The 24,716-nt window shown below is 38.9% G+C and overlaps 1 long non-coding RNA gene across 1 annotated transcript; it reads right to left on the bottom strand.

The window, feature by feature from the left end:
- Positions 1 to 13,069: 13,069 nt before the first annotated feature.
- LOC107778038 (uncharacterized) lies at positions 13,070 to 16,213 on the bottom strand. The gene is made up of 3 exons (XR_001646317.2): positions 15,831 to 16,213; positions 13,881 to 14,059; positions 13,070 to 13,673 (listed from the first exon to the last, which is right to left on the bottom strand). It is a non-coding gene; the product is annotated as an uncharacterized LOC107778038 (long non-coding RNA).
- Positions 16,214 to 24,716: the final 8,503 nt, after the last annotated feature.

The raw sequence follows: 24,716 nt of genomic DNA, 5'->3' as shown, positions 1-24,716 counted from the left end.
TAAGAATAATCACCAAAAGTCAATATTGTTTGTTAATTTAACGAAATGAAATTTATATGTTCTTGCCTTGTTCCTCGGATTGTTCATTTGTTTCATGATTGGAAGAATCCTCAAATTGTTCATGTACCGTTTGTGAAGTACGAGTGGTTGAATTCAGTGGCAGTTGCTACATTTGTTCAGGTACTACTTGTGATGCATGCGAGGTAGAATTTAGTGACTTTTATTGCACTTGCTACAATTGTTCACGTATTGCTTGTGATGCAAGAGAGGTAGAGTTCAATGACTTTTGTTGCACTTTCACATGTACAATTTGGGCTGGAGGAGAAGCAGAAGGCAGAGGCAGTTGCAACAATTGTTCTTGCACTTGAGCTCCTAATTGTGGAAGCTATTTTTTAATTAAATTCAGCTGATACTTGTCATTTGCCCTTGTAGCTTGAACAATTCTTTTTGTTTTCAACGATGAAACTTTTTGGTTCAGCAAAGATGCAAGTGATCCAGCTGCAATGAAATTTTAAATTTTTTTTTACTTGAGTTGCCTTCCTGATTCATGACTGTTATATCTCGCATTTTTATACGTTAAAAGTTTCGTCTTCGGTTAACTGACGTAGAATCGGGGATGAGATCATCTTGACGTTAATGTATTAACAAGAAATAAATAAGTGTTATAAGGGATAAAGGGGTACGCAGATTAACGAAAACTAGTTTCGTTGAAAGTGGACAATTTGGAATAAAATACGGGTCGAACAATAATACCCGAAAATTATAAACTAGTACCATGCAAGGTACCATGTGACCACGGTAGTATAATATATAAAGTATATATGAAGTATTTTTAAAAAAATAAATAGAATTTTAAATAATTTGGGGTAATTTTTAAATTATACGGGTAGTTGATTAATTATCGAATAACGAAACATTACCCGGTTAACTAATAAGTGGATAAATTTAACAAAAATCATCTCCTCTAACAAGGGAAACGTGGCAGCCCACTATCTGACATAATGACTCATTAGTGTATGACTCAGGGACTTCAATAGTAGTAGTGTTTATCCATTCAAATATAATTCTTACCCCTTTATAGTTATTAAACCCTTTTGAATTTCACTTTTGAAAATAAACTACAAAAGATACCACAAATAGCATAGATGTTTTACCATTATGATAGGGAAGGAAACCTTCATAACTCCAAGCAATACAACCCTTCAAAAAAGCACCTCATTTACTCTCAATGCTATTGATAACACAAAAATTATCTACTTGAAGTTCTAAAATAGTACAAAGTGTCAACGTACTTGATGTTCTAAAATAGTACAAAGCCTTGTACTTCTAATGTAGAGATTAAAGACACGTGCAGGCAACACATGAATCATCCTATACATTTGTTTTTCCTTCAACAATATGAAAGGATCAGTACAGATCTTTACGCTGTTTAACCATGACTAAATATAAGAATTAGAGAGGAAACACATACAAAAAGACAATAAGAACTTAATCAAGCAAAAAAAATGCAAAATAAATAAAAATAATAGAATCAGTCAATATTGCAAATTGTTACAAAGTCACCAGTGGTATAGACATAGTTTCCTCGCACAAACAAGTAGAAGTAATTCTACTACATTTACATCACGTACTTACACCAGTAAACAAGAAAGTAATATTAACATTTACGATTAATCTCAGAGAACCATCTGAAGTCTGATTTCAACCGTCTTTCCAAAATGAGATAATCACAAAACACTCAACTCTGAATCATCCATTTATTATATACGCACAGCAGAAATATTCTTTCTAAAATGAGATAATAAAATATATAAGGGGGGGACGAAGCTGGCAGAAAATCCGACACTTTCTTGATTAACATATATAAGTTAGACGAAGACATAACCTTAAAGAGAGAAGAATAAGTTCAAGTGTAACCTTAGAAAAGCAGCAGAAAAAGGAGAATAAGAAAGAAAGAAACAAAGAAAAGAAGGTGTGTAACATTTGGAGTACGTACTAACCTTGATTATTACTCCCAGTATATAGACGATTGATTAGTTGCACAACAGCTTGTTGTGCAGAGGAAGCTTCTCCGAGTGAACGAGCATTGAAAGCTAGCATGCTGGGATCAACCCGTAAATCTGGATTCAAATGCTTAAGTTGTGAAATGATGTTAACTGCAACTTGTAGTTCCATGTCATCTTTTTGTGCGTTAAACTTTTCTTGCATCCTATGCTCCATCCTTTCTTCCATTTCCTCCAATTTTTGTTGCATAATCTCATCAGTCGAACTTAAAGGGGGTCCAAAATCTCCCACTTTTCTTTTTAAGGAAGCCTTGGTAACCCCACGTCCATACAATCTTGGGCGACCTGGATGCTCAGGTCCCACGACTGATGCAATTGCATCAACTCATTGACTGACTTTCTTGTGATGATTGAAATCTTTCCATTTCTGCCTACAAGACCAAACTAAGTCATTATCAAATCAGAAAGTATATGACACTGAGTTAATAACTAAGAACAGACAAATGATAACAACAAACTTTAAATTAATAACTCATACAATTTTATTAAGAGTATCCGCATATGAGGCCTTGTATACTTGATCGGGTTTTCGTTTTCTCGTAGCCACAAAGATATCCTTGCTTGATAGAGGTTCAGAAGTTTCTTTCTTTTTTTCCTGATTATATAAAAAGTGGCATAAAAATATTTCAGATTAAAGTTAGTAAGTTCATATTTAAAAGAATAATAAGAAGAAAAAATATCAAACCTCGCATATTCGAGCGAAACTTCTTTTGCCATCAGTGTGTGGATATTTCAACTTTTTGCGACTCTCGGTATTGGTTTTGGACATTTTCTGCAAATCAGTCAATAAATACAGAGTTGTCCAGTTCAATTTTCCCAACAGATTCAAATCAAGCTTAAATTGTGCACTTAAGTTATGTAACTTAAGTGCATTTGATCTATAAAGATAGTTCATTGATTTCTAACTAAACATAAACCAGACATTCTCAGCAAATCATGGGACAGTACTTAGTTTTACCTTGTAGGCATTAGAGTTTCAATAATTAAGATCCCTAAATTGAGATTCAGGAACATCAACCGGCCTTTTCTCCATTCGAAGCTCGTCATTCTCATAAGGTTGAAAATGGTCATTCATTAATTGATTCTTATACTTTCTCCAAGCATTAGCGATTGAATCAAAAACCCACCTTTTTGCAGCATTAGGAATGTCATATTTTCCCTACAAATTTGGTACAGTCAGGTTAGTGTAAAAATATGAAATATCTACACAGAATATTGCGAACTTCAACCCTTGATATATTTCCACATATCTTCTTTTGTTTCAAGTTTCCTCCAATTAAACACATTAAGAGGACAAAAGGCAGCATTCCTTGCCAATGTGCCGAGGAAGCTACGCAACTCTGCTACAACATCATCAGTAGGACCTATGGGTTGATTGTTCTCGTTTAGCACAATTAGTTTGTGCTCTTTTCTACCATGAACACTTGGCATCACAGTTTTGCCACTTGTTCTTTTTTCGGCATAAGGACCTGCATTAATATTAAGTAAGAATAATCACCAAAAGTCAATATTGTTTGTTAATTTAACGAAATGAAATTTATATGTTCTTGCCTTGTTCCTCGGATTGTTCATTTCTTTCATGATTGGAAGAATCCTCAAATTGTTCATGTACCGTTTGTAAAGTACGAGTGGTTGAATTCAGTGGCAGTTGCTACATTTGTTCAGGTACTACTTGTGATGCATGCGAGGTAGAATTTAGTGACTTTTATTGCACTTGCTACAATTGTTCACGTATTGCTTGTGATGCAAGAGAGGTAGAGTTCAATGACTTTTGTTGCACTTTCACATGTACAATTTGGGCTGGAGGAGAAGCAGAAGGCAGAGGCAGTTGCAACAATTGTTCTTGCACTTGAGCTCCTAATTGTGGAAGCTGTTTTTTAATTAAATTCAGCTGATACTTGTCATTTGCCCTTGTAGCTTGAACAATTCTTTTTGTTTTCAACGATGAAACTTTTTGGTTCAGCAAAGATGCAAGTGATCCAGCTGCAATGAAATTTTAACTTTTTTTTTACTTGAGTTGCCTTCCTGATTCATGACTGTTATATCTCGCATTTTTGTACGTTAAAAGTTTCGTCTTCGGTTAACTGACGTAGAATCGGGGATGAGATCATCTTGACGTTAATGTATTAACAAGAAATAAATAAGTGTTATAAGGGATAAAGGGGTACGCAGATTAACGAAAACTAGTTTCGTTGAAAGTGGACAATTTGGAATAAAATACGGGTCGAACAATAATACCCGAAAATTATAAACTAGTACCATGCAAGGTACCATGTGACCACGGTAGTATAATATATAAAGTATATATGAAGTATTTTTAAAAAAATAAATAGAATTTTAAATAATTTGGGGTAATTTTTAAATTATGCGGGTAGTTGATTAATTATCGAATAACGAAACATTACCCGGTTAACTAATAAGTGGATAAATTTAACAAAAATCATCTCCTCTAACAAGGGAAACGTGGCAGCCCACTATCTGACATAGTGACTCATTAGTGTATGACTCAGGGACTTCAATAGTAGTAGTGTTTATCCATTCAAATATAATTCTTACCCCTTTATAGTTATTAAACCCTTTTGAATTTCACTTTTGAAAATAAACTACAAAAGATACCACAAATAGCATAGATGTTTTACCAATTGAGTTTCTTGTTCAACTCCTACTGAAAGGGGTAATTCCTCCGAAAGATACAACAAAAAAAAAAGCAAAGGTAGTGGAACTAATTGCGTGAGCTCTGAATCAGCAAAGTGTAGTATACTGCATATTTGCGTCGCCTCTTCATACACCCGATATAGACTTCGCTAAGTTTGGAATACAGTATTAGGAAGGCTTATGCTGTCGATACAAGTGATATAGTTATCCAGGTTTATGCTCTCGATGCAAGTGATATAGCTGTTCAGGTATGTTAATGTCCTCCCTTCTTTCTTTTGGCATGGTCCAGATTATACGAAAGAAACGAGCAAATACACGTTTCTATAAATTATTCTATTCATAGAAATAGTAGGAGTGTCTATATTCTTGATTCCCCATGAGAATTATTATTATCTTTTGTTCATGGGTCTCAGAATAATACGCAGCTGGAAAAGTTTATCCGGAAGGAATATCGAGATTATTATGTATTTTCATGCATTTTACTCATTTATACATGTGCATTGACCCATGACCAGATGACGTTATATACACGTATATATGTAAATATATGTATATGGGATATGAGAAAAAGTTACGGTGTTATATACGCACCACCACTTGATCAGCTGGTATATGATGATGATGTTGTCTACAGTGGCTGAAATATGATTCAAACGGCGTTATATATGCATATATGGGTATGTATTCAAATGGCGTTATATACGTTTATATATATGTATGTATTCAAATGGCGTTATATACGCGTATATATATATATATATATGTATATGGGATATGGGAATGGTTATGGCGTTATATACGCACCACCACCTGATCAGCTGGTATACGATTATGACTTTGCCCACAGTGGCCGATATGATGTGATGGGATGCCCTCAGAGGCTGATGATATTATGTAAATCCATACCTATGCATGGCTTGACATTTACACGCACGTGCATGACGTTATAAACGTTTCAAAATATACAAAGTTATTCAGATTTAAAGATGTGTTTCAGTATTCCATGTTTCATCTATGTCTATTACATACTAATTTCCATGCCTTACATACTCAGTACATTTTTCGTACTGACGCCCTATTCCACGGGCCTGCGTTTCATGCCCACAGGTGCAGGTAGGCAAGCTGACGGTCCTCCTTCTTAGGATCCCTAATCAGCGAGAGTTGGCATGCTCCATTTGATCCGGAGCTACTTTTGATATTGGTACGATACGTTTGTACATATATATGTATATGAATTTGACATGGCTCAGTCTTGTCTTTGTACAATTATGTTTCTGTTAGAGGTCTGTAGACAGTATGTCTAGTTGGGTTATATGTGGCCTTGTCGGCTTTCAGTTTTTGTTGTATAGTTGTCTATAGCAGCCTTGTCGGCTCGCCCACTGTATTTTGTCTGTATACGTACATATGCCTTGATGGCAGGCTTCTTTCACGTATGTTAATTTTGTAATGCAGCAGATGTTATTCAGGTTCATATTTTAGACGTATGCTTAAGGGTGTTTGATAGGTAAGACTCAGGCTCGCGTCGCGGCCCATCGGTTTGGGTCGTGACAAAAGTGGTATCAGAGCAGTTCTGTCCTAGGGTTGTCTACCGACCGTGTCTAGTAGAGTCTTGTTTATGGGTGTGTCGTGCACCACACTTATAAACAGGAGGCTACAGGACATATAGGATGTTATCCTCTCTTTTTATCTCAAGATCGTGCAATATAAGAATTCATGTTCCTAACGATACGTTATATTTTCAGCAATGCCTCCAAAGAGTACAGCCGCCCAGAAAGGAAAGTCCGTGGCTGGTGAGACTACTAGTCGAGCACCACGAGTTACCAGGGCTCGGGGAGAATCTCATGGTGAGGTTCCATCTCAGACTTCACATACCCCACCTTTTTCCAGAAGAGCTCCGAAGGGCACCAGCTCCAACACCCGCCCCTATACATTCAACACCTCAGCAGGATACGTCGGGTCAGGAGATGAGAGATGTTGTTCAGTTATTGACCCGATTAGTAGCCACACAGGCTCAGCATCAGGAAGCAGGTATTGGTCACACAGATAGGTCCATGAGCGCGAGGGTTCGTGACTTTATTAATTTAGACCCTCTGGTATTCACTAGAGCATACCTGAATGAGGACCCTCAAGTATTTATTGATAGAGTACAGAGGACGTTACGGGTAATGAAGGCCACTGAGACTGAGTCAGTTGAGCTAGCTTCCTATAGTCTCCGAGATGTTGCAGTTAATTGGTACGAGTCTTGGGAATTGTCCAGAGGTGAGAATGGCCATCCCGCGGCATGGCAGGAGTTTACAGAAGTATTTTTTCGTCATTATCTGCCACCAGATCTTAGGCGAGCCAGAGTTGATAGGTTCTTGACCCTTTGGCAGGGAAACATTAGTGTTCGGGAGTACTGTATTCAGTTTGATTCGTTGGCTAGGTATGCACCCACTATTGTATCTAAGATGGAGGATCGGGTTCATCGGTTCGTGATGGGGTTAGAACCTTACTTGCTTAACGATTGTATGTCGGTTTCACTTCATCCAAACATGGATATTTCTCGTATTCAGGAGTACGCTCAAGGTGTAGGGGAGCGTAAACAGAAACAAAGGGCCGATCGTGAGCATGATAGGGCGCAAAATAAGAGGGCGAGGTCTTCGGGTCCTTCTGGTGAGTTTCGAGATGGTCAGAGGCAACAGTATTCGAGATATCCATCCCAGCCCTCGGCTAGCGTGCCCCCTCAGTTTGGAGGAAAGAGATTTGATCGTTCTACATATTCAGGGCCTGGCCAGAATTTTAGGGCCTCAAGTTTTCAGTATAGGGGTGAGTCAAATCAGATGAGGCCACCCTTACCACAATGTACTCAATGTGGTAAGCAGCATACCGGGCAGTGCCGTATGGGGTCAGGTACGTGTTATACTTGTGGTTATCCGGGCCACGTTATGAGGGATTGTCCGATGATAGGTGATACAAGCATAGCTCAGCCAGGGGGATCTGTGGCTGGATCGTCATCATCAGTACGCCCCCGTAGGCAAAGTCCCTAAGCACCAATGAGTCGTGGTAGAGGCAGAGGCAGAGCATCTAGCTCGAGCAACCCTCAGAACCGTATTTATGCGTTAGCAGGACGACAGGACAAAGAGTCATCGCCTGATGTTGTTACAGGTATATTATCAGTCTCCTCCTACGATGTATATGCACTAATTGATCCAAGTTCCACCATATCATACATTACTCCGTTGATTTCTAGTAAGTTTTAAATAAAACCTGAATTGGTTAAACCTTTTGAGGTGTTTACACTTGTTGGGGACTCGGTGATAGCTAAGCAGGTATATAGGGGTTGTATAATAATAGTTCATGGTCGACCTACCGTAGCAGACTTAATCGAGTTAGATATGGTAGAATTTGATGTTATAATGGGTATGGATTGGTTGGCTTCTTGTCATGCCAATGTTGATTGTAGATCGAAGATAGTCCGATTTCAATTTCTCGGGGAGCCTATTTTGGAGTGGAAAGGTAACATGGCATCGCCGAGAGGTAGATTTATTTCCTATCTCAAGGCAAGGAAGATGATCAGAAAGGGCTGTATTTATCACTTAGTTCGGGTTCAGTATGTGGAAGTAGAGTCACCAACTATTCAGTGGTAAATGAGTTTCCAGATACCTTCCCTGATGAACTTCCGGGTCTCCCGCCAGAGCAAGAAATTGAGTTTTCTATTAACCTACTACCAGATACTCACCCAATATCTATTCCTCCCTATAGAATGGCCCCCGCAGAGCTGAAAAAATTGAAAGAACAACTAAAGGACTTGTTTGAAAAAGGTTTTATCAGACCTAGTACGTCCCCGTGGGGAGCACCTGTGTTGTTTGTAAGGAAGAAAGATGGTTCCTTAAGAATGTGTATTGATTATAGGCAACTGAATAAGGTGACGATCAAGAATAAGTACCCGCTCCCGAGGATTGATGACTTATTTGATCAGTTGCAAGGTGCCAAGTGGTTTTCAAAGATAGACTTGAGGTCCGGGTACCACCAAGTAAGGGTTAAGGATGAAGATATTCCGAAGACAACATTCAGGACTAGATATGAGCATTTTGAGTTTCGGGTTATGTCGTTCGGTCTGACCAATGCCCCAGCAGTATTCATGGATTTGATGAACCGTGTGTTCAGGCCTTTCTTAGATCTGTTTGTAATTGTATTTATTGACGATATATTGGTATATTCTCGTTCAGAGGATGAGCATGCTGGTCATCTGCATACGATGCTCAGAGTTCTACAAGAAAGGAAGTTGTATGCAAAATTTTCTAAGTGTGAATTTTGGTTGAACTCTGTAACTTTCCTTGGGCATATCATTTCGGGTGAAGGCATCCTGGTGGATACACAAAAGATTGAGGCAGTAAAGACTTGGCCTAGGCCCACAACACCAACGGAGGTTCGAAGTTTTCTTGGGTTGGCAGGTTATTACAGGAGATTTGTGGAAGGATTTTCTTCCCTTTCAGCACCTTTAACAAAGTTGACTCAGAAGGGAGCGAAATTTCAATGGACTGATGCTTGTAAACGAAGTTTCTAGGCATTAAAGGATAGGTTAACTTCAGCACCGGTTCTCACGCTCCCAAAAGGGACCGATGGTTATGTTATCTATTGTGATGCTTCAGGCGTTGGATTGGGTTGTGTGCTGATGCAGCATGGTAAGGTTGTGGCTTATGCTTCTAGAAAACTAAGAAAGCACGAAAAGAACTACCCGACCCACGATTTAGAGTTAGCTGCAGTGATTCATGCACTAAAGATGTGGAGGCACTACTTGTATGGCATTCATGTTGATATTTATACAGATCATAAGAGCCTCCAGTACATCTTCAAGCAAAGGGAATTGAATCTTCGTCAAAGGAGATGGTTGGAGCTACTTAAAGACTATGACGTTAATATTTTATACCATCCGAGGAAGGAAAACGTAGTTGCCGATGCACTCAGCCGTAGATCTATGGGTAGCCTGTCGTATTTGCAGCCAAAAAAGAGGGGAATAGCCCATGAGGTTCATCAGCTAGCTAGTCTTGGAGTTCGGTTACTAGACTCAGGTGACATTGGAATTACTCTTCAGGATACGACAACATCATCTTTAGTAACTGAAGTGAAGGAGCGCCAATACAAGGACCCTGTGCTAATTCATTATAGAGATACCACTTTTCAGAAGGAGAAGACACCATTTGAAATTACCGAAGATGGGGTCCTCAGATACCAAGGGCGATTATGTGTGCCTAATGTTGTGGGGTTGCGTCGGCAGGTCATGGGAGAAACTCACTATTCCCGTTATTTTATCCATCCAAGAGCGACAAAGATGTATCATGACATCAGGGAAATATATTGGTGGGACGGAATGAAAAAGGACATAGCTGAATTTGTTGCTCAGTGCCCTAACTGTCAGCAGGTTAAGATTGAGCATCAAAAACCTGGTGGATTATTGTAGGCTATGGAGATTTCGACTTGGAAATGGGAAATAATCAATATGGACTTCATCATAGGCTTACCTCGTACCCAGTGTAAGTTCGATTCGATATGGGTGATTGTTGATAGGCTCACAAAGTCAGCCCATTTTCTGCCCGTTAGAACTACGTACTCCTCAGAAGATTATGCGAGCCTTTATATTAAGGAGATAGTACGACTGCATGGTGTACCTGTATCTATTATCTCAGATAGAGGAGCTCAATTTACAGCTAACTTCTGGAGATCCTTCCAAAAGGGATTGGGGACTCAAGTAAGTCTCAGTACAACATTTCATCCCCAAACAGACGGACAGGCTGAGCGTACAATTCAAACACTGGAGGATATGTTGCGAGCTTGTGTAATAGACTTCAAAGGTAGCTGGGATAATCATCTGCCTCTTATTGAGTTCGCATATAATAATAGCTACCATTCCAGCATTCAGATGGCTCCATACGAAGCCCTTTACGGACAAAAGTGTAGGTCGCCTATAGGGTGGTTCGAAGTTGGAGAATCTGGATTACACAGGCCATACCTGGTTCAGCAAGCCATAGAAAAAGTAAAGTTTATCCGGGATCGACTATTGACAGCTCAGAGTCGTCAGAAGTCATATTCAGATGTGCGACGTCGAGATTTAGAGTTCGGGGTTGATGACTGGGTATTCTTGAAGGTGTCACCTATGAAGGGTGTGATGAGATTTGGCAAAAAGGGTAAACTTAGCCCATGTTACATCGGGCCTTATAAGATCATTCGGAGGGTGGGCCGAGTAGCTTATGAGTTAGAATTGCCCTCGCAATTGGAGTCTGTCCATCCAGTTTTTCATGTATCTATGTTATGAAAGTACATTGGCGATCCTACCCGAGTGGTACCTACGAATGATGTACAGATTATAGAGGACTTGTCATACGAGGAAATTCCGGTTGCCATTCTAGACCGACAAATCCGCAAGCTACGGAATAAGGAGGTAGCCTCCGTGAAAGTACTTTGGAGAAACAACAATGTGGAAGAAATGACTTGGGAGGCCGAGGAAAACATGAAGTCTAGATATCCCTACTTATTTCCTCCTCCAGAGAAGGGTCCGACTGAGACGTCATAATCATAAGGTATGTGCATAAATTCTTGCATTTGTTATTGTCATTGGTCATGTGAGGCCATTGTCGTTATTGATAATTGTGGTCCTGTGTGGCGTTGGGTTATTAAGCTTCTACTAGGAGAGTTGGTAGTAGTATTGTTATAAAAGGCGACCTTGCCAAAGTTATATGGATCACAGAGAGTGTAACATTCGAGGACGAATGTTTCCAAGGGGGAAAGGATGTTACATCTCACATTTTTGTACGTTAAAAGTTTCGTCTTCGGTTAACTGACGTAGAATCAGGGATGAGATCATCTTGACATTAACGTATTAACAAGAAATAAATAAGTGTTATGAGGGATAAAGGGGTACGCGGATTAACGAAAACGAGTTTCATTGAAAGTGGACAATTTGGAATAAAATACGGGTCGAGCAATAATACCCGAAAATTATAAACTAGTACCATGCAAGGTACCATGTGACCACGGTAGTATAATATATAAAGTATATATGAAGTATTTTTAAAAAACTAAATAGAATTTTAAGTAATTTGGGGTAATTTTTAAATTATGCGGGTAGTTGATTAATTATCGAATAACGAAACATTACCCGGTTAACTAATAAGTGGATAAATTTAACAAAAATCATCTCCCCCAACAAGGGAAATGTGGCAGCCCACTATCTGACATAGTGACTCATTAGTGTATGACTCAGGGACTTCAATAGTAGTAGTGTTTATCCATTCAAATATAATTCTTACCCCTTTATAGTTATTAAACCCTTTTGAATTTCACTTTTGAAAATAAACTACAAAAGATACCACAAATAGCATAGATGTTTTACCAATTGAGTTTCTTGTTCAACTCCTACTGAAAGGGGTAATTCCTCCGAAAGATACAACAAAAAAAGCAAAGGTAGTGGAACTAATTGCTTGAGCTCTGAATCAGCAAAGTGTAGTATACTGCATATTTGCGCTGCCTCTTCATACACCCGATATAGACTTCGCTAAGTTTGGAATACTGTATTAGGAAGGTTTATGCTGTCGATACAAGTGATATAGCTATCGCAGAAGCAGATTCGTTCAAATAATTCCAGGAACAGGTATGTTAAGGTCCTCCTTTCTTTCTTTTGGCATGGTCCAGATTATACGAAAGAAACGAGCAAATACACGGTTTCTATAAATTATTCTATTCATAGAAATAGTAGGGGTGTCTATATTCTTGATTCCCCATGAGAATTATTATTATCTTCTGTTCATGGGTCTCAGAATAATACGCAGCTGGAAAAGTTTATCCGTAAGGAATATCAAGATTATTATGTATTTTCATGCATTTTACTCATTTATACATGTGCATTGACCCATGACCAGATGGCGTTATATATGCGTATATATGTAAATATATGTATATGGGATATGGGAAAAGGTTACGGTGTTATATACGCATCACCACCTGATCAGCTGGTATATGATTATGATGTTGCCCACAGTGGCTGAAATATGATTCAAACGGCGTTATATATGCATATATGGGTATGTATTCAAATGGCGTTATATACGCATATATATATATATATGTATGTATTCAAACGGCGTTATATACGCGTATATATGTATGTATATATATGTATATGGGATATGGGAATGGTTATGGCGTTATATACGCACCACCACCTGATCAGCTGGTATACGATTATGACTTTGCCCACAGTGGCCGATATGATGTGATGGGATGCCCTCAGAGGCTGATGATATTATGTAAATCCATACCTATGCATGGCTTGACATTTACACGCACGTGCATGACGTTATAAACGTTTCAAAATATACAAAGTTATTCAGATTTAAAGATGTGTTTCAGTATTCCATGTTTCATCTATGTCTATTACGTACTAATTTTCATGCCTTACATACTCAATACATTTTTCATACTGACGCCCTATTCTACGGGGCCTGCGTTTCATGCCTGCAGGTGCAGGTAGGCAAGCTGACGGTCCTCCTTCTTAGGATCCCTGATCAGCGAGAGTTGGCATGCTCCATTTGATCCGGAGCTACTTTTGATATTGGTACGATACGTTTGTACATATATATGTATATGAGTATGACATGGCTCAGTCCTGTCTTTGTACAATTATGTTTCTATTAGAGGTCTGTAGACAGTATGTCTAGTAGGGTTATATGTGGCCTTGTCGGCTTTCAGTTTTTGATGTATAGTTGTCTATAGCAGCCTTGCCGGCTCGCCCACTGTATCATGTCTGTATACGTACATATGCCTTGATGGCAGGCTTCTTTCACGTATGTTAATTTTGTAATGCAGTAGATGTTATTCAGGTTCATATTTTAGACGTATGCTTAGGGGTGTTTGATAGGTAAGACTCAGGCGCCCGTCGCGGCCCATCGGTTTGGGTCGTGACAATGACTATTCAAATTCCTGTCAAATTCAGAAAATTAAATATGAAATAAGTTACCTCTGTCAAGAAGATGAACTCACACATGAAAAATGAAAATAAAGCATGGCTCTAAAGTTTACTCATTGATTGGAAAATAAGATACAAGATTCATTTGTGGAGAAAAAATAGTATAAAATAGAGAGAACATGAATTCATCTATGAGAAAAGTCTTATTTGTGAAAGCTTACCCAATGTATCAGCACTTTGCTGATGATTTTCTAGCTCCTCTATTATCTCTCTAATGGACTTGTTACCAGCAAAAGTAGAAATTATTCCGGATAAAAGTGACTTCAAACGGTGTTCTGAATCGGGGTTGCTACTGTATATTGCCAACAATTCTTTTATCTCCTCATCTGGATCCTCAGAGCTGTTTTAAGGAGACAAAATAACCTATTTTAAAGTTGCAACATGTAAACTGAAATGATTTGTAGCAGTAGCATAATACACATTTATCAGAAGGCATAAGAAACAATGATCTGAAGCATCTGAGAAAAAATGCTTTATACCAGATGTGCCTCATGAAATGATGATTAGGGTCCAGCAATAAAAGCACTAAAAAAGCTTCAACAAAGCCTTGACAAGAAGACCAACTAAACATACATATCTCTGAACAAAGCAGGAATATCTACAAACAAACATATTTTATTGGATCCATCTATTCTTTAATAACTTATTTCTCCACAGTACTTGACTGTACCATATTCAATTTGAAATCACCATACTTAAAGCAGTCCTACACAATACCTACATCTTGACAGACCCAAAGAGAATAAAATTTATCGAAAATACAAAGGCCAAGAAAAAGTTCACGGAATGGTATGTACATCAGATTTCAGAGATAGAAAGAGAGATCAAGTCAAGAAAAATCAGGCAGAAATTAAATCTAAATAAGTAGGTAAGATATCTAACATGTGAAGTCACATATGTAACTACTTCTTATATTTAACAGTAAGAAGATAGATTTCTTAGTAAGGTCACATATGTTATTTTTGCTAACAAGTTTGCTAATTTTAGCATGTACATTATTATACAAAATAAAAAGACATAATGTACTAATAGAAAGTAAAAGAAGGAAAAGCATTTAACATGACAAGTGTTATAAAACTTATTCTATAGTTTTACTAGTTAAGAGAAAGCATTATCAGTAAGAAGAAAGGAAAGAAGGCATAAGGAAACCGAAGACAAACTGATACATTATACCATACATGAGATCTATTAAGCTAAAATCAAATTTTGTGTTCCACTAGCCGTGGCACATTCACACAGGTAAAAGACAACAAAAGGAAGCTGCAACATTTTGAGGAAGTTATTGTAATATTCCACTATTTTGGAGCCAAGGAAGTTTACAAGGTTAAAAGTAGTTTCATATGATGATTTGTATAACTATATGATAGTTCATTTATTCCTTTTGTTTTTTTCTAGCTTAACTGTTCATAGCAGCAAAACTGTACAAGAGAGTAGTCCTCTCTTCACTAACCATGTATTTGCATCTTTGTTTAAAAGAAAAGACAAAAGATAGGGATCATGTCCTAGACCACGCACATGCGACTTTATGGCTTCTCTATCAATTAAATTTATAAAGAAATTATGTCCGACTGTGCAAAGCGCAGACATATTAACTAGTTAAACACATATATAGTAGGTTAGTCGAACTACGGAGGATCTAAAATAGCTCAAATTGAATATGGGAGACCTCTCTTATAGAGTTTGATCCCTAAACCAGAAGGCTTAGCATTACAATAGATGTTACAGGAATTGTGCATTGCGTGTTATTGAGGACAGTTTTTATCAAAACAAGGAGACGACATTCTACAATCAAAATTACAGGGGAGGTAGCTCTCTGATATAGCTCATGCAATTCAGAGTCGATAACCCAAACTACCCAACTTAATAGCTTAAGCAACAGAAAATTCAATGTAACTTTCCGGAGAATTTAGTTCATATAAGAATTCACAATATTTACTGAAATAAATTTTGACCCACGTTAGCCATACCCAAATGAAAATTAAGCCCAAACAATTTGGGTTCTAAACATCAAAAGAAAGCAAGAAATCATATACACTGCTCACACCATAATGCTTAAAGAAAAACAAAAGAATGATTATATAGAAGATAATGCCCAAATTAGAAAAAAATACCTGAAAATGATTACTCACAGATTGCCTTTTGGATCGAAAATTTCTCGCGATTGGAATATTTCTTCAACTGTAATCGTTGCCTTTAATTATTCTTATGTTCTTCATCTCCTTCGAGTGAAATAAATGGATTTTAGGACTTTGGGGATTTTGGAATTTTGAGGATTTGGGAGTTTAGGGTTAGCAGTCGAGATTAGGGGGTTTTGGGTTAACGAATGGACCTTGGGAATTTAGGGTTAGCCGCTTGACAAAGATGACTGCTTTCAATGGTGAATTGAGTTTTGTGGATGGATGGACTTTGGACGTGTCGACAACGATAGTTTTGTGGAGAATGGACGATGGAGTACTCTTTAATTTCATTATTACATTTACATTAATAAAATATATAAAAAAATAAAAGAAAAAGGGGTTATTGGCGGGTTTAGCAAAATTGAGGGGAAAACGAGGAGGGAACAAATACCCATTCCAATAACAAAATTTTCAAACATCGTTCCTATAAATAGGTATATTGGGACGGTTTATAAAACCGTTCCTATAAGAAATACCTATGGTAACGGTTGAGTATCAACTGGAACGGTTTAGTTTCTAATTGTGTTGATTTCATCTGAATGCTATTGTAACGGTTACAACCGTTACAATATCCAATCTATTGCCACGGTTTTAGAACCGTTCCAGGAAAACTGTTCCAATAGGCCTATTTTCTAGTAGTGTCAATTATAGGATCCAGCACTAGATCCACTGGTGGCATAACTGGAGCAACTCTAGGACGCCTTCGTTCTCTACCACGAGCTGGAAACCTCCCTCGGCCTCTACCTTGACCTCTAGCAACAGGGGGAGCAGCTCCTCCATGGTCGGGTACATCTGCTGCGCGCGTTCTCACCATCTGCGAGAGAATAAGAGAAAGATACTTAGCACACCATCAACTGCATGATAGGATATGAAGAAAGAGTAGTTTTCTAACACCCTATAGCCTCTCGAAGATAAGTACGGATGTCTCCCCACTAATCTGCAAGATTCTATTAGGCCTCCTCATAACTTGTGTGACCTATGTGAACCTGTCCTTGATACCATGTTGTCACGGCCCAATTTCTCCTATAGGTCGTGATGGCGCCAACGTTGCCGCTAGGCAAGCCAACGGTGAATTAGCCAAGCATCTATCCCTTTTTAATAATTTCAAAATAGTTTATTTACATTTATTAATTAAATAAGAAGTGAAATTTTTTATGAAGTAAGCGTAAGCTCATAAAAAAACAAGAACATGGATATAAATACCCAAAAAAGAACCATCAAATGTCTACTAGCATGTGCAAGATCTGGTGTCACAAGTGTATGAGCAACTAGTAGAATATACACAAAACACTAAGCTACTATCTGAAATAGAGTAGGAGGAAAATAAATGCAAGACTTCGGGTGCTGCAGAACAGACTCAGAAAGCAGCTCACCACTAAGCCTCAGGGTATCGAGGGTGCGCGTGGGAATGGCTGTCACATGCACCTGCCTCAGATCCTGCATGATTGGTGCAGAAGTGTAGCTTGAGTACATAAACAATATGTACCCAGTAAGTATCCAGTCTAACCTCGAAGAAATAGTGACGAGGGGTCGACTCCAACACTTACTACGGGCTAACAATAAAAATACAGAAATTCTAAATAGACATGGAATACATGAATAATAATAATAATAATAATAATAATAATAATAATAATAACACAATAACCAGCAATGAATACATGGTTCTTTAAATAAATTTTTCCTTAGCTAATAATCAATTAAAATCTCCCATTTACACGATACTAACTTCAACAATTTCGGGCCACAAAATAAATTATAATCTTTTAAGTCATAAATATAATATCAAGTGTATTCGGGCTCCGAACATTATCACGCACGATTTATGCTGAGGTCGTACGGTCTGATCCAGAATAATGTGCACACTGTCGAGAGTCGAGCGACACGAACCATAGATGCATCTATTATACTGCTGAGGCATTCGGCCCGCTCCACAATAAGAGAGAATATTCTATGAACATCCAATTTAAAAGCTATTACGAAGTTTATGCACAAGGATGCACAATTTCCATTAATGATCAAGTAATCCTCCAATACTCAAAGTAAGTGAAGTTCGGTCTTTACGAATTCTTTATCAAGTTTTAATATGATTTAGGCACTTAAATTAACAAGCAGAGTGCAAACAATTCAAGTAATTCATGAATTGGGCCCTAAACTACCCGGACTTAGCATGATTAGTAGCTACTCACGGGCTCTCGCCACCTAGTACATACGTAGCCCCACAAATAGAAGCAAATAGTAATTTAAAATACCTATGGGGTAAATTTCCTCTTATAAGGTTAGGCAAGAGACTTACCTCGTTTCAAAGCTCACCTTCATGCCCACAAATTCGTTCTAAAGCCTCAACTTGGTTCCGAACAATCCGAAACTATTCAACATTATATAAATTAATCAATACATGCTTAAAAGTTCATAATTTAGTTATTAGAGTGATTACCCAACCCAAATTAGAAGGTTCCTAAATTCACCCCTGGCCCATATGTCCGGATTCCGAAAATTTTCGAAGAAAATTATTACCCATAGTCTCAGGAACTCAAATGTGTAATTTTTACTTAATTCTATAACCAATTTCGTGGCAAAATTTCATTTTACCAAACACTAGATTTTTTTCTCAAAAATCCCATTAATTTCGCCATTTTTTCCATATTAAATCTATCTATGATTCGCGTATTTAGCTAACGAATTGATAGGGATCACTTACCTCTTGATGTTAGATGAAATCTCTCCACAAAATGCTCTCAAAATTGCCTAAGACCAAGTGCGAAATGAGGAAAATAAAGCTATGTCCCGTAATAAAAGGCTCTTGCACAAGTCGCAGATGCGACATCTCATTCGTAAAATACGAAGGTCGCAAATGCGACAAAACCATCGCAAACACGAGGGCTGGCTGTCTCTGCCATGGTCGCAAATGTGATCAAAAACTTTGCAAATGCGAAAGTGGACAGTTCGCAAAAGCGGCAAAAACTTTGCAAATGTGAAATCCTCAGTGCCTACCCAGCTTCGCAAATTGTCATGACCCTAAACCCGGAACCGGTCGTGATGGCACCTCTCGTGAAGACAAGGCCAGCCGATACATTTATCATTTCAATTTTTAAGCAATTCAATTAATAAATATTGAGCCTTAAACTTGGTAAGATAAATAATAAGCAGTGAACATCACAGTTTGCGGAAATAAAACCCAACACAACCCGATACCAGGGTGTCACTAGTCATGAACATCTATCAATTCTAACACAAGTCTGAAAAGTCTATAAAGCTAATACAAAGTCACTAATCAGGGAAAAGGAATGAGATAAAGGGGAGAAACACGGGACTGCAGACGCCAAGCAGCTACCTCGTGAACTTTGAAGTCTGCTGGGAGCTCTCAACTCTCACTAGCAGGATCAGCAACGCCTGAATCTGCACACGGGATGCAGAGAGTAAAGTGAGTACTCCAACTCAGTGAGTAATAATCATAAATAAAGACTGAAGGAATGAAATCACGTAAGGCACATTATAGGCTATAAGTAAGCAATAAAAGTCAGTAAAGCAGTGAAGCAGTACATATGTGTAAAATTGCTGAGTTCAGTTTAAACTTCATAAAAATGCCTTTTAAACAATTAAGCAAGCAAATAACAGGCAAATAGGAAAGATAAACACATAAAGGATCGCCCCTCGGACAAGATCATAGAACAACACCAGCCCATCGGGCAATCTCTCACATCACACTAGGTACCCGCGCTCACTGGGGGTGTGGAGACTCCTGGAGGGGCCCCTTACGGCCCAAGCGCAATATCAAGCCATCATGTGGCATCATCATTAGGCCCTTGGTCTCATATCAAAAAGACATCTCGTGGCGTATAATCTGAGGCCCTCGACCTCATAATCATAATCAGTGTTTCCTCACAACATAGGCCCCCAGCCTCACTCAATCAGAATCTCACAGCCACTCGGGCAATAGTAAAACATAGTTCTTAGCCCAAAATATCATTTAAAATGTCATTTAAGTGTTAAAGCAGAGTAAACATGGCTGAGTTATGAAAAACAATATAATATAGCATGATTGAGTTTAACTATAAAGTCAAAACAGTGAGGAAATATCAATAAAAATCCCCTAAGGGTTCAAATAGTTGGCATTCAGCCCAAATATGGCATTCAGCCCAAATCATGATGATATCAAATAGTTTTTAGTCAAATACGCGGTAAAACAGTCATTCGGTATGGACTAAGTCACAATCCCTAATATTGCACGGCCACACACTCATCATCTAGCATGTGCGTCACCTCAATATAGCACAACGATGTGCAAATTCGAGATTTCATACCCTTAGGACATCATTTACAATCATTACTCACCTCGATGCGGTCCAAACTCTAGCCTGCGATGCCTTTGCCCTCACGAATTGACCTCCGGATGCTCCAAATCTAGCCACAATCAGCACATAACCATTAAAATATGCGAAGGGAACAAAGCCCACTCGAAAATATCCAATCTACATCAAAAATCCCAAAATTTCTCTAACCCGGCCCCAGGCCCATGTCTCGAAATCTGACAAAATTAATATCAATAGAATCCTCATCCTCCCACGAGTCTATACATATCAAGAATATCAAAATCGGACCTCAAATGGCCCCTTAAATCCCCACTCAAAGGTCTCTTAATCTCAAGCCCTAATCCCTCAATTTTCTTCCTTAATTTCCACTAATACCATGATTAAACAATGGGAAAATGATCATAAACATGAGTAATGAAGCTCAGGGAACTTACCCAACTGATTCTCTACGATTTTTCCTTGAATTCGCTGCCCTAGCTCTCTTCCCGTCTTCAAAAATGGAGAACTTAGCAAAATTTCACGAAGGAACATTATATACTTTCTGACCCAAGCATTTTCGCACCTGCGGTCCATTTCCCGCTTCTGCAACCAAAACCACCGCATCTGCGGTTTTTGTTAAATTGCTAGTTACCGCATCTGCGGTTAAAAACTCGCATATGCGCTACCGCAGGTGTGCCCATGCTACCGCTTCTGTGATTCCTGAGGACTTCTACTTGGCCGCATCCACGGCTGCCTTCCGCTTCTGTGATCATCGCACCTGCGGCCTTCCAACCGTAGGTGCGGTTATGACAGAAACCAAATGCTTCAACTACAAAACTCAATTCCAATTCTTCTGTCACCCATCCGTAATCACCTCGAGGCCCCCGGGACCTCAACCAAAAGCACAAAAAGGTCACATGCCACCATTCAAACTTGTACCAATCTTCAAAACACCTCAAACAACATCGAATCACCCAAAACATATCGGATTCAAGCCTAAGCTTCCAAAATCTTCCGAATTACGCTTTCGGTCAAAACGTATACCAAACCACATCCGAATGATCTGAAATTTTGCACACGCATCCCAAATGCCACAACAGAACTACTGTTATTTCCGAAATTTCATTCCGACATCTATATCAAAATCTCACCTATCAACCGGAAAATGCCAAAAATCTCAATTTCGCCAATTCAAACCTAAACCTTCCACAGACTTCCAAAAGGCATTCCGATCACACTCCTAAGTCCCAAATCTCATAACGGAGCTAACCAAATCATAAAAATTCCGATCCGAGATCATATACTAAGAAGTTAAATCTTGGTTAAACCTTTCAAATTTCAAGCTTCAAACTGAGAACTGTTCTTCCAAATTCATTCTGATTACCCCGAAAACCAAAACCAACAATTTACATAGGGCAAGTCATGCCCGAGAACTGGCGAGCAAAGTACAAAAGCTCAAAATGACCGGTCGGGTCGTTACATCCTCCCCCACTTAAACATACGTTCGTCCTCGAACGTGCCCAGAGTTATTCCAAAAGCCAATCAATTGTTGAATTACCTTACTATGCACATACTCAGGGGTGATCCCACGTCACCCTATCTCATATAGGTTTGATAATACAATGTACCTAAAATTTCATAATCCAACCTAGCCCATAAACCTTAGAACCACATTTCCACTTCCGAAATCACTCATAAGATCAGAATCTCACATATATACTCTAAATAAGCCCGAACAAGCTGTAATAACCCATGCCTGCAACCTCAGGTGCAAATACATGATATACCACATAACTCAACACTTGCAGCGGCAACTTCTAATCACAGCAACTGCACACAATACCCGAATACCGATAGAAAACCTCTTATCAACTAAAGTCTCATTCCAACACTTTCATATACTGCCAATGATAAATTAAACACACAGTAAACCATAACCATCTCTCAGATCAACCATTCATGAAGCCACTTCTCCTTTGGCAAAGACCATAGCAAATTTCTGAGCCGAACCTCGATATTATCCTTCCAATCATGCTAAAATCGAATCCGTTTGTATTCATTAAAGATCCCAACGATCTCATCTAATCCAACACAACTACTTTGGTGACATGACACATCAATACAGGCTAAAGCCACAACTTGTGCAATCCACGCACCAATAAGAAACAATCCGAACATACTCAAATCATGAAATGACTCGAATAAAAGAGTTGTACCGCAAGCTCACCAGTACCACCACAACACAAGGCTGAGAACCCATTACACATTGTAGAAACATAATACTCAAATCTAACCCGAAAGGTCATACCTCCACATAACTTCGCTGCAATGCGCGACCCTATCCAAACACTGGTCCACATGAAACACCTCAAGTCACTCCGCTCGAAATTGATGACCACGCACAATTAATATCTAGAACCAAAGAAAATCATCATAACCACGGTGAAGCAAATACATAACACCACACAAACCCGAAAGGGCATAACCGATACGCTATCCGCCGAGCAATATCCAATATTTCTCCTGCTCGAGTTCCACTGAGAGACCCCAATAACACTGCACCACAAGTGCCTATAACCAACAAATCCCAGTGCCTCGCAACACGGAAAGGTAACTCATAGATCTCCTCAAAACACTAATAGGCTCAATAACAATCGAATCACACATCCCTCAACAATACAACTCGGAGCCAACCAAGCCGACTCAAGTTAGAACACATATCTACATTGGCCTGCCAACGAACCCCTTATCAAGGAAACTCTAAAGTTGCTCCTTCAACTCCTTTAACTCTGTAGGTGCCACACGATACGGTGCACGACATCAAATCAATATCGAAATCAACAACCTCGCCCGGTGATATGCCCGACCACAAGAAACACATCCGAAAAGTCCCTCACCACTGGAACTGAATCAATGGTAGGAATCTCTGCACTGACATCCATCACGAAAGCCCAAATAAGAAAGACAATCCTTCCTAGCCATCCGCTGGGTCTTAGAATATAAACCCACCCTACTAGGACATGAAATCCGTCGAACCTCACCACTCAATCCATAGCATTCCCAGCATAGCCAACATCGCCGCCTTAGCGCAGTAGTCCAGAATAACACGACACGAAGACAACCAGTATGTACCCAATATTACATCAAAATCTAACATACCAAGCGGCACAAGATTCACTCAGGTCTCCAAACCCCGATAGTCACTAAACAGTGCCGATACACACGATCCACAACCACAACATAGCCTGAATATGAGAACTCCCAGTCTCCAACTCCATATAGCACACGAATCACCATACTTGATCCCCGTTCCACCGTCTGAATACATACCACACCTCTAATACCCAATCATTCCACGATAGATACTCTAAAATTCTTTTGTACCACCAAGCAAACTCGAATATTAGCAGTCGATCTAATAAGAGAGTGTCGCAATACTACCGAAGTACCATCAACTTAATCATATTGCCTTTTTCTAAAATATATACCCTTGTCAAATCACCCCAATTAGCAATACCATTTCCTTAATCATTTGAATATCATTTCCCAAATCATTTGAAGCTCATTTTCCTAATTATCTGAAACTGCCCATGCTGCCTGTCACACCTTCTTTTTCACCTGCGCCCGCAGGGGCGTAGGGAAGTTTTTCCATTATTAAAGGACAATCGAAACGATATTTATTATTTAATTCAGAGTCGCCACTTGGGATATTTATGGTGTCCCAAGTCACCGGTTGAATCCCGAATCGAGGAAAAGATTGACTCTGTATTACAGTCCGCGAACCAGAAATCCAGATAAGGAATTCTGTTAACCCGGGAGAAGGTGTTAGGCATTCCCGAGTTCCGTGGTTCTAGCACGGTCACTCAAATGTCATATTCGGCTTATTTGTCTAATTTTAATACATGTTGAACCTATGTGCAAATTTTAACTTTTTACCGCTTTTATTATTATTATTTTTAACGAGAATTGCAACGTCGTGAAAACACATCTCGAACCACATCACATCAATGCACCCGTGGTTATTGACACATTTCGGCTCCGTTGAGATTTGGATTTGGGTCACATAAATGTGCACCCGAGTTTAAGAAAGTAAATTATTAAAAGCGCGTCTAAAATGACTAGCGCGTTGTTATATTTGGGGAGGGCCGTAAAATTCACTAAGCGGCCCATCCTGAATTCTAAATATTTCATTTTTAACCATTTATCAAGGGCCCCGCAATTTATGTATTTTTGTTTGGCGAGGCTCGTCTCATTTATTATTTAAAAGGCAAAACCTAAAAGCGACTATGATTTATTATTTTTATTTTGTCTCTAAAAAATAAAGAAAAGGCCCTAATTAATTAACACGACTTAAGCGACCCGTTTTAAAAATTAAGATCCAAATAAGCACAAGGGCAGGCCATTCACAGGCCTGGGCCCAGGTCCAAATGAATTTAATGTGAAACAGGACCTGGGCCACCTTGTTCCCACGTTGAAGCCCAAACCGCCTAAATATAGGCTCTCAGCCCCTTTTCGACAAAATGAACCA

Source organism: Nicotiana tabacum, chromosome 11 (assembly GCF_000715075.1).
Source record: "Nicotiana tabacum cultivar K326 chromosome 11, ASM71507v2, whole genome shotgun sequence".
Classification (NCBI taxonomy): Eukaryota; Viridiplantae; Streptophyta; class Magnoliopsida; order Solanales; family Solanaceae; genus Nicotiana; species Nicotiana tabacum.
The sequence above is the reverse complement of the archived record's forward strand: the minus strand, read 5'-3'. Positions and strand labels throughout refer to the sequence as shown.